Consider the following 12420-nt stretch of genomic DNA (forward strand, 5'->3'; position numbering starts at 1 on the left):
CTACCAACGGTGGAACCAGACAATGAAATGCTATGGACACTGAAGGACGATGATAGGCTGACTAGAGATGTGGTGGTTGGAAATGGGGTAGAAAAAAGAATGGATGCCTCAATGAAAGAGAAGGTGAATCGCTTTTGTATGTTGCACCATGCCTCCATGGAGACGTGGCTCGCCAAGTACTAGATTGCAAGGCAAGATCGAGAGGAAGCGTGAGCTGAATTCGGACGCAGTACGCGTCACCGACCGATTCGATATCCTGAAGGCATGGAGGAGATGCCGCAGTTTATGTCAACACGATGGTTGCATGGAGCCTTGACCGCAACATCCAGCGAAGGGACAGAGGTCTCAATGGAGGAGTGGGAGTTCTCGAGGGGATGTAGTCCAAAGGTAATGAGGGGTTTAGAATGTGTCGTATCTAAATTTGCTTGCTACATCTAATTTGAGTGTTTCAATGTACAATACAAAATATATAGTGCAGCGTGGTCGCGCGGATGGCATTTTCACGTGGAGCATATTGACAAAATGCGCTCCACAATGGACTGTGGTGTCATGGCAAGGTTTGAGCAAGAGAGCCGACGAGACGAGCAACGGATCCGAACACGGTTGTGGATGAGATGGAGTATTTTGGGAACTTGCAAAGTATTATTACGGTGGATTACCGTAGCTTCTCCATTATACTATTCGATGTGCAGTGGTTCAAAGTGGTACTTGGAGGAGCTGGAGCAACAGTTCGACGAGGTCCATCTGGATTTCTCGAAATAGATTCCAAAAAAAAATGGACGGATTTGCGTGACACCTTTGTGTTACCGGCCCATTGTGAACAGGTGCAAAGAGTCATTTGCTTGCTAATTGTAATATGACATGGTTTATGTCACAATGGTTTGAACTCGCTTTGTAAGTGTTTGTGAACAGGTAATCTTCTATCCAAACCCCCGACAACCTCGATGGTGGTATGTTATACCTTCAACTCCTCGAAGTGCGAGAGTATATGATCAAAGCGATGTTCCAGGCATAGATGAAGAAAATATGCAAATAGAGGGGTCGATATTACAAGGGGTGGAGGCCACCGCAAGCTTGGAGCCCGCATCGGCTAACAATGATGGAAATACAGAAGTCCAAGAATTTTTTGAGAATGAGGCAAACTCGTTCTTTTGTGCTGACATGTCTATCAACCTTCCAGTGTATGCAGAGTTGTGTCAGGAGATTAACATGGGACCATAGAATACTTCATTCTTGGAGAATTGTATTACTCAATTCGTTGTTTAGATCTTCCATAAAGGTACATAAGATATGCATTTTAAGAGGGATTTTTCAAAAATGATTTATATTACTGTGCTTTGTATAGTTTAAATTGATTATTCTAACATCATTTTTTATCTGTGCAGGTGACATTTTCAGGATGAGTCGAGGGATGAGCGATGAGGAGTTTCAAGACATGATGGCATGCATATCTCTAGATCAGCTCACGAGATTCAGAGAGATGGCAGACCAGGAGGTGTCTCGTTCTTCGTCAGGGCGCTCTACTAGATCTGCTTCAGCGCGATCAGATGCTTCAGCTTCGAGCAGAGGATCTCGATGCTCACGACTTGGGCCAGAGGGAGGGACTGCATCCGGGATCAGGGGGTGCTGCTGTGGAGACACGGACGTGGTGTCTCCGTCTCGTCGTTCAGCTAGAGCTGCGTCACCTCCAGGATTTGTCACACCTGTGGGGACGTCTACTCCGGTTACTCCGGCTTTTGCGCAGCCGTCAGCAGGTGGCACGCCTTTTGGTGGCACTCCTTTTGGTGGCACCCCCTTTGGTGGCACCCCTTTGAGTGGCACTCTGAGAGAGGGTACCTCCGTCGGTACACCGGATGTACAGGGGTCTCCTGGATATGCCCAGGAGCGTGGACGGAGATGGGAGAGGACCCATCTTAGGCAGACTCCTAGGGGTTATGGATACCTAGTTGATAGTAGGTCAGGAGCCATCATCATGAATGATGAGGGGAGGAGAGTGATGGCTCGCATGAGGGAGTTGTGCCAACAAGTTTTTCGGCACAACGTCCTGGATCATTGGAAGAACATACCGGAGGGGAGCAAGGACTACATAGTAGCATCCTTGCACGAGGAGTTTCCGGTGCCAGCCGCAGTAGATAGATTCTCTACGGGCTGGATGATGGATTGCATGCGTGCATACATGTCACATAGACGATCCGACGCATGCAAGGCAATCAAGAGTGGGGCTGCAAAGCCCGAGTAGTTAGATGTAGACGACTGGCGCCGACTGAGGGAGGATGCTACAGATTCGCCAGGACGTTGGAGTCAGAGTGGGAGGCGGCGAGGGCACGACTCGAGGCCGGAGTGGTGCATCATCTTGGGAGTGGCGGCCACAGGTCATATTTGGAGGACTTTGTAAGTTTCTCTTTTGTTTTGCTTATTTGTTTTTTTGAAATATTCTTTGTACTGACAATCATGTTTCTAACAGTTAGCATTTTGTTTTCTTTGTAGCATTCCATTACAAATCGCGATCCGCAAGGCCTTGAGACTCGATATGCAAAGAGACACGGTCTCAATGCATTGATCGACCAATTGTATAGACGCGGTGGCGCTGTAAGTCACTCATCTTTCTTGTCCGTAGTTACCATGAGATATTTGAATGCATTGTTGTATGGTGGATTGATATGTTGTTTCTTTTTCTGCAAAATCCATTCAATGCTCCTTTGCGGCGGGATGAGCTTTCGGGGGACGAGGATTTCTAGCTCGCCCTTGGATCCTTGGAGCTCACACACCTTTAGTTTTTAGTCGCCTAATCTATGTAGACATTTTCTATGTATTAGTGATATCCTTTCATGATTGTACCAATCACATTTTATGCGATCATGTATTTATTTCATGTATCAGTTTTATGATTTCAGTATACATTCTTTTTGTTTGCAAACGCTTTGTATGCAGTAGTGTAGAAACTATTTTGTATGTCTCTCATACAGCACACAGTGCTATATGTGGCAGGGCAGCTTGCTGCCCTGCCACAAATTTTTTTTTTCCTATTACCGTCGCTATATGCGTCGCAAATTTACTGCTCGCGTCGCTATTGGCCTCGCTATGAGCATTGCAACTTTACTGGTTGCGTCGCTATGTGCATCGCTATTTGCGTCGCAAATGCGACGCAAATAGCGATGCATATAGCGACGTTTCTATGGTGTCGTCAATAACGACGCTTTTTGCGACGACGGGGGCAAATTTTATTGTTTGTATTTTCGTCGCTTTAAACGTCGGTATAAGGTCTATATCTTGTAGTGTGTCCTAGGACTTTAGTAGGTAGACATTAAAGTAGTCACCCAGGAGGGCCTCCCGTGATGGGATTAGCCCTTGAGTAGCATATTATTTTGAGATAGTTACCATATACAAGGGGATAAAGCTTTGGTGACACTGACGAAAGGACGTGTCTAGATTGGTATGACTTGGGGTATCTAACAAGTGAGCTAGGAAAGAGGGGAGAGAGAGTGATAGTTCTGATTGATCAAGATGAAAAGCTTTATGAATTATGCACAACAATAGGGAAAAACTGGATCTCAATCCCCAATAATAACTTAAAACCCTAAAGCACAATGTTCTAATGAGAAAATCTTGGATGTTAGCCCTCCACTACATCCAAGAACCTCCATAATTCAGGAGTGATCGAAACTACATCCAAACATTTCTTAACTCTCCACTTTATCAAGACATGAAAGTTGTTTAGGAGTGGTCAAAGTTAAGCCCCTGAAATTAACCTTAATAGGTCACTTCAAAGCTTTAGGCATTAAAAGTACATGTCTTTAGACATGAAAAAGAAGCTTGTTACAACCATTGCTTTCTTTTCTTTGAGCATTGTTCATCTAGCACTAGTTTGCTTGTGAAAGATCAAGGCTCACAAAGAAAATATGTGATTTGTATTGTTGTTTTTGTTTGCGAAGTTGCTAAAACATGAGAATGTCTCCTTAATTGATAGTGCCATGGCATCGCCTATTTTTCACCTCATGCAAATAAACCATCATCTCTTCAAAGTTGTGGTAAAGATTACTATCAATTGAAACGTATCTCTTCCAGCATCCCATTAGGCTCTAGTACAAATATTACCCTGCAAAAGTTCTTGTTGGCTTACAATCTTCAATAATAGGTATTAAGTCTTCCTTATTCCATTTTTAAAGGCACTAAAGAGAATCATGTTACATATGTACCCTACCTCTAATTCTGGTCTAATATGGCATATGAATAATCTGAATAAGCTTGTGTGTTTTTACATCATCTTGAAGGTATCACATTGTGAGCTTGTTCATGTTCTTCTTGTTTCTCAAAAATAGAGAGTATGGCTACAAAGAAAGTAGACAAACGTTGTTGGATTACATGCAAAAAGGTGTGTAAGCTTTCATGCACTCCACACAACAATGCTAATACATAGACATTAGGAGTTCTCCTCTAGCTCTTCCTCATCATCAATGATATCATCTTTTTATTTTTCAACATCATCTTGAACATCTTCTCATATGATTTGAGAACGAAGCCCATGCAAAGGTGGAAAATCAACCTTGCCACCATGAGCATGTGGGTTTCAACTCCTTTCTCTATAATCCAATTTGGATACTTCTCAATTCTTAAATGTGCTATCATCAAACCAGAGTTTTCCCAGCATCCACTTTGTAGAAAAATGTCACATTTGACGCCTCTTAATATGTGAATGGTCTTTGAATAATCACATGATTCATCATTCATACCAGATGATCACTTATTATCCTTTTCAAATGCAACAATACTCTTGCCTCTTCTTCAATAATCCTGCCTCAGCCTTTGCACTGATTTCATGCTTCCTTAGCCTTTACATTGATTTCATTAGGCTTCATCCCCATATGTTGTCGACTTCCCAAAGATGGTATTCTTCAATTGATGTCCATAGCAACATTCATATCTACTGCTATTGTCCATCCATTGGGATTGATTGGGCAAAGCTATAGTGGTAGTGAAGAAGGTTGATGATGATACTCATTTTCACCATTTCCTTCATATATCAACATTCATGACATCTTCTGTAGATTATTGCTATGGTGTTGCAAGTAGATATACAAGGTTACTTTGATGTTGATGATGGTATGAAATATTAGATCCCTTGCAATTAAACACATAGAAGCTAATTGTCATAGTTACACTATGCAAACCTTTAGCAGGCATCCAAACCATGGCCTATGCATGATAGATCCTCTTGCTACCTTCTCCTCCATGCCAAGTCGAGCCTTTGTAGACATGCTTTTTCCTCCCCTACATGTATGCCTACTATGCCTTTATTTTTCTTCAAACATAGCCTTCCATGGATAACTTTAGCCTTAGCTTTTAAATGTTAGGCCTCTAGATATCTACCCTACTTATCTCAACACTTGCAAGTACAATGTTAACAAAATGAAGAGTCCATATATAGATTTCTTAACCTATATTTAAGTAGTGATTGGAATTGTAGTGACAGCAAAAAGGATAGATAGATAGGTTCCTTTAGACTTAACTTTAGCTACATCCTCACTTTGTGGTTTCTTTTGGATTCATGTGGTGGGTGCATGATGGCAGCATTAGAGTGGTATCCTTCTTGTGTTTGAGAGTGATGATGATGAGGGGGAGATGGCATTTGTGTGACAATAAATAGTATTGTGTTTTCGAAAAATTTTAAAATTCTAAGAATGTTACAATTTAAACATAGCCATAGTCACAATATTAAATGTACCATTTGCAAAATAGCAACTCTTGAAAGAACTAGGTCATAAATATGTCTTTTTTGCTTTGAAGAAAATATGTGTAGTTAGGATATTGTTTGGGCATATGCATGCATGAATTGACAAGCATGGAAAGGCAAAGAACACTACAAGGGAATGGGGGTATAGTGACGGCCGTTTTCGATGTAAAATAGCAGTGACGCCACTTCGAGAAAAAAAAAAAACCTGAGCGCTGCATTTCGCCGCAAAGAGTTTGAGAGAGAGCGAAAGAGATTGTGGCTTTGGGAGGGAGAGTGAGAGCAAGAGAGAAAGAGAGAGACAAGGTGAGCTGCACGAAAGAGAAAGAGGGGATGTCACAAAGAGAAGATGTCAAAGAATCCATCCTTGGGCCTTTGCCGTAAGTACATTGCCTCCTCTTGGTTTGTTCATGTTCTTTATTCTTCTCTTTTGTTTGTTTTTCTTGAGAATGAGGTGCATTGATGGAGAAAGAGAGAAAATGAGAGAGGGAAAAGAAGAAAGAGAGAGAGAGAGAGAGAGAGAGAGAGAATAAACATAATAGATAACAAAGAGAGAGAAAGGGAGGGAGAGAGGAGAATGAGTGAGAAAACAACTAGGGGACAAAGAGAAACAAAGAGAGGGGCAACAAAAAAAGAGAAAGAGAGAAAGAAAGAGAAGAGGGAGAGAATATAAAATGAAGAGTGAAGAGGATAAAAGGCTGAAGTAAAGAGAAGAAGGATAGTGGAGAAAAAAAGAGAGAGAAAGCAAGGGAGAGAGGAGATTGAGTGAGAAAACAACGAGGAGGATGAGAGAAACAAAGAGAGGGGCAACAAAGAAAGAGAAAGAGAGTAATAAAGAGAACAACAAGGACGTGAAGAGAAACAAAGAGAGGGGCAACAAAGAAAGATAAAGAGAGAAAGAAAGAGAGGGGGGAGAGAATAGGAAATGGAGAGTGAAGGGAGAGGTGGATAAAAGGGTGAAGTAAAGAGAAGAAGGATAGTGAAAAGAGAGAGAGAGAGAGAGAAAGGAACAGAGAGAGGAGAATGAGTGAGAAAACAATGAGGGGGCAAAGAGAAACAAAGAGAGGGGCAACAAAAAAAGAGAAAGGGAGAAAGAAAGAGAGGGGGGATAGAACATGAAACAAAGAGTGAAGAGAGAGGTAGATAAAATTGTGAAGTAAAGAGAAGAAGGATAGTGGGAAAAAAAAGAGAGAGCTAGAAAGAGAATTGGAGAAAAAAAGAGACAAAAAGAGAGAGGAAAAGAGAGATAGGAAAAACAATAAATAGAGAGCAAAAGAAAGAGAGAGAAAAACGAAAACAACAAGAGAGTTAGAGAGAACAAAATTATAGAAAGAGAAAGGTAGAGGGGGAAGAGAGGCATGAAGAGGGGTGGGGAGAGAAAGTCTTTCAATGCCTTATTTTATGAGTTTTTTATTTTTGATCTTTGAATTTTATTTTAGCGAGATTCATTGAGTGTGAATGGAAAGGTAAAGAGAAAAGAAGTGAGAGTGGGGAGGGAAGATGGGGGAGATAAGGAAACATTTATAGAAATAGAGGGGGAGAGAGAAGCAAAGAAGAATTAAGGGAGGTAAATAAAAAAAGAAAAAGAGAATGAGAACAAAAACCTGTTATTTGTCGTAACATAGACAAAATGGAAAACAATGATGGTCATGATGTCCAAGATTGCAAGGAGTATCTTAATCAGCGAGTCCCGTGTCCTTGCTCTCAATACAAGCTGGTGATTAAACGAAATAGTAGTTTGTCTATAGAACACATTGTTGTGACACTGTGCATCCACCACTATGAAGTGACTTTGGAGTGTCTCGATTTTGTCACTTTTCTTTTGTGCTTAAAAGTTGTTGGTGTTATAAAATATTTAGAGACATGCCATCTTTTACATGCTGAAACAATTAAATGCGGTTTGGAAAGAGAGATTTTTGTGGCCAACACACTTGTGGATATGTATGGAAAATGTAGTTCTATTGTAGAAGGAAGGGAGGTGTTTGGCATGCTGCAAGCCCAAGGTGTTGTGCCTTGGACTGCAATGATCAAGGCATATGGTGATAATAATGAGGGTGACATGGCCATGAAGTATTTTGATGAGATAAAATACTATGGTTTGAAGCCAGATTCTGTTGCATTCACCAATCTTCTTGGTGTATGTAGCTTGTGTGGTGCGGTTCCTTTTTCATAGCAACAACCGCCTCTTTCGTTTGAAATTTGAAATTATTTGATGCTTCACAGGAATTTCAAAGATCTTTAGGGAGACTTGCACTTGAAGCTAGAGCAAAAGATGCCACTTAAAATGTGGCTTGTGTTGGATGTGAATGGCCTTATTGTGGATACTTACTTTGATAGTGAGCCACTCCCGAAAAAAACACCAGATGCTAGGCTTGGTAGATGCTTTGGCATTATGCCTTTTAAATAGCACTGTATAAGGGATTTTTTGGGAAAGAAAAAAATGTGGTTGAAGGGAGGGTGCATCTATGATTCACCTCCTCTTTCTCTCGGCCCTCATTTGGTGCTAGGTCATTGGTTTCTTGGAGAGTAGAGGCTTCCCCTCTGACATTGATATTCTGCATCCTTCAGTGGACGATTGATTTTGTGGAGGAGGCGTATAAAGTTAACGTCGGGTCTTGAGCAAATTGCAGTGAAAATAAGGATCATCGAGTTGATAGTTGAGTAGCATGGCGATTATGGATAAAGCTAGTTTTTTGGGGGACTACAATGGTAGGTACGTTGGGTGATCAATTTGCTTTCTAAAAGGAATTGACTATTGGAGGAATCGACCACAATAGCAAGTGAATTCATGCAAGCAATCATTGTCATTGGTCAAGTTATTTTGGAAGCCATGTAGATCAATGGCGCCAAGACTGCCCTGCTCATCGTGCTTCTTGGGAGGGAGTTTTCTTCTAACACCATATTGGGGAATATGGAAATTTTTGTAGGTTTGGGACATGTGGTTAAATCTTTGGATTTGTCATAACTTGAACACTATAACTCCAAATTGAGTGCTCTATAGTTCAATAGATTCCATTTTTCAAGCGCTTTCGAATGATAGATCACATCATATGGTTTTGAGAAACTTATGGGCATGTTATCTGAATGCCACCTTTTTAGTATTTAAAAAATGGAAATTGGGAGATTCCCAAACTCGCTAATATTGTGTTTTCTCCAAAATGGTACTGGACTATATGGAATCTCCCGATAGATGTTAATGGCTTCATGTTATCTTCTTCTTCATCTCCTGCGATGGATAGCGGGAAGATAATAAGCATGGCTTAAATGTGATCATGAACTAGCTGGCATTGAATATAATTAGAGATGGTCAACATACATATCAAAGGCCATCATGGTGGAGTCTTTCATGATACTGAAGAGATCCTATATTTATTGTTGCTGGAGAGTTAGCTTACTTAGCAAGTCCAAATGATTTTGGAGAGTCCACCATAATCGAGGGGAGTTTTTGGATTTTTTTTGCTGAGAAGGAGGAACTCTTACAACGTGATCGAAGAGAAAGTGTATTGTTGCCATGAGATGTCGCTCAAGTGTGCTGCTTCAGCGGATTGCTTATGACCAAAGAATCTCATAGTGTCTATAACACTGAAATAAAGGCAATAACTTCTCATTCTTTGTTTTTGCAGCCGATGATAAAATTTTGATGCTTGGTATAGGTCTCTGCTTCTTGTCCATTACATCACTTTGACATTATGTATACGCATGGTGTTGAATACACCTAAGCATCTTCTAGTAAGATTCATTGTTCGAACCTTCAATTGAGAATAAGCTACACTGCACAATCTAGAATTGGTCTTCTTCTTTTGATTGGTCAATATGAACTTGGGCGCAGAGTGAGTATCATGGAGTGTGATCATAGATATGTGATGTGCTAAGAATTTGTTTCGAGCATTGAGTAGTCGGACGAGTTTGAGTTTGTGTAAAAAACTTTTGTGAATCAATAAATCAAATCGTTTTGAGTTCTTTGAGTGTTTGCTTTCTTTTGTGCTTGTGATCTCGAGAAAACAGAGGCCGGCACCTTCTGGAAAATTGAATTGTGAGACGAGAATTCTCGATCCGGCTCACATTTGGTGAACCCAATGTGAAGGCCGGAACTCGGATTGCAAGCGATGGATGAAGCAATGGAAGATGCACTAGATGTAGTATATGAGAAAAGGTGTGTATTTGATGGTTGTGATGCTAAAGGTTATCTTACATGCTACAAGTCAGAGATGATTCTTAGAGGTGTCCTAGATGAATGCATGATCAAAGAATTTAAACAACTAGTGATTCTAGATTCACATGAGCAAATACATGAATTGGGCAGAGTATGAAGATGTTGGAAAGATTTTGAAGATGATGTTATACAAGTGGGTGACTATTATTTGGAATTAGAAACAGGGGAAACTTTTCGTGATGCACGTGTTCCATAAGAACAAGAAGGTCAGGGTCTGTGGAAAAAGTCAAGGTATGACAAACTTTGGGAGTAAATTTTTGCAAATCTTAAAGCAAAGAAAGATGCATGCCTTATCAAAGATGGTGATGTTTTGGGGAACCTCACGATGAGGACAGAGTTCGAGTTCTCCATGCACAATTGGAAAACCAGGTTTTCCAAACATTCTACATAGGTCAAAGATATAAACCAAATTGAAGCTAAACAAAAATTTTCAAAGGTGATGAATGTGACATATACCTCCAAGAGTGGTTCCAGCGAGAGGATGGAGATGAAGGTGTAGATTGTTGTATGACTAGCTCAAAGAAAAATACTATCTACATGGACTATTCTTGATAGGTTTTTGATTATGGTTCATATGATTGTGATTTTACTATGGATGATGATGTGTAGTCTCTTGATGCATTCAGTGAGAAGGCTTGCTATGATGATGCTATGGAAAGGGAAATTAATGATATTTTTACGATGCATGCTTTTGGTCATCATAAAGATGATTTGCAGGATTCTTTGGCAATGAAGGAAGACATGGAACTTTTGACTCTTCTCGATGAAGCTTTAGAGGGGTTTTTTTATTCTAGATGATAAGAGTAACAATCAGTGTAAAGACAAACCAAATTTAATGCAACAGGGATGTCAAGAGGATAATGAAGAGTTGATGCATATGCTTGCAAAGGTTCTCAAGGATTTTTCGCATAGCACAAATGTTGTACAAGCAATTATTCAGATTCCAAATGAGGTTATCATATCAAATGTGCTACTTATGGATGAAGAGACCTCTTATATTAGAAAGGGTGATGATGATTTGCCAATGTTTATGCCATTTATGGATATGGATATGAATATAAATGTCAATGTCGTCAAGGCACAAACAAGACTTGTTCCGTTGAAGGAGGAAAAATAATTTGGAGTCATGGGATCAACCAACCAAAGAATATCTAGATGCTGTCATGAGCTACGAAAACTTACCTACTTTGATTTATGCATATGATCCTGGTGGGAACAATGCTGCAAGTGGTAAATAAGTTGGCCCATCCAAAGGATGTGCAGGTTTGGAGGGGACAGATGTCCTGACACTGTGTGTCCACCACTATGAAGCCACTTTGGAGTCTCTTGATTCTGTCACTTTTCTTTTGTGCTTAAAAGCTATTGGTGTTACAAAATATTTAGATATATGCCATCTTTTACATGTTGAAACAATCAAACGTGGTTTGGAAAGAGAGCCTTTTGTGGCCACCACACTTGTGGATATGTATGGAAAATGTGGTTCTATTGTAGAAGGAAGGGAGGTGTTTGGCATGTTGCAAGCCCAAGGTGTTGTGCATTGGACTGCAATGATCAATGCATATGGTGATAATAATGAGGGTGACATGGCCATGAAGTATTTTGATGAGATGAAATACTATGGTGTGAAGCCAGATTCTGTTGCATTTACTAATATTCTTGTTCTATGTAGCTTGTGTGCAATTCCTCTGTCATCATAGCAACAACCGCCTGTTTTGTCTAAAATTGATTAATTTGGTGTACTTAGCTTGCTACCCTACCATAATTTTTTATTTCTCTATAATTGTTGCTATTAGCGTCGCAAATTTACTGCATGTGCTACTATTGGTGTCACAATACGTGTTGCAAACTGTTGCTATATGCGTCTGTATTTGCATCGCTCTTTGCATTGTAAAGCGACAAAATTTGAGATGCAAATAGTGACACGAATACTGACGCATATAGCGACAGTTTTATGGAGAGACTAATATTGATGCATTTAGTGCAAGGACGGGGACAAATTTTTAAATGAACATTTTTGTTGCTCTAAACGTTAGTATGGGGCATGTATCTTGTAGTGAACATTGTATGCACAGTACTATATGGTGATTATAAAAATATTTAAATGTCTTGAACTATGATTCATATCATTGCATAACACATGAAAATACAAAGCAATACGTCACATTTACATTTATTATGATTCATTATGGTGAGGCTCGCCAAGATGTAGACATACATGTGACCCTTGTCTTAACAACTTGAGAGATTGAGAGAACAATTATATTTTGATTCTATGCATCTTTAGATGATAAGGGAGTGCATTGATCCTATGACTGTGGGAGAACATCGATAGATATTGATGGGCCAACACAAAGTTGAAACTCCATTTGTGGTTTTGAAATTTGTGTGTACCATTATTAGAGTTCAAAACTTATCTTTGTAGCTTATGCTTAGCATAGGCTTGGGTAAGTTACTCATGAATATATGTGTAGATCACGTG

The sequence above is a fragment of the Lygodium microphyllum genome, chromosome 13, assembly GCF_053477565.2.
Source record: "Lygodium microphyllum isolate KBCC chromosome 13, Lygodium_microphyllum_v1.1.10, whole genome shotgun sequence".
Taxonomy (NCBI): domain Eukaryota; kingdom Viridiplantae; phylum Streptophyta; class Polypodiopsida; order Schizaeales; family Lygodiaceae; genus Lygodium; species Lygodium microphyllum.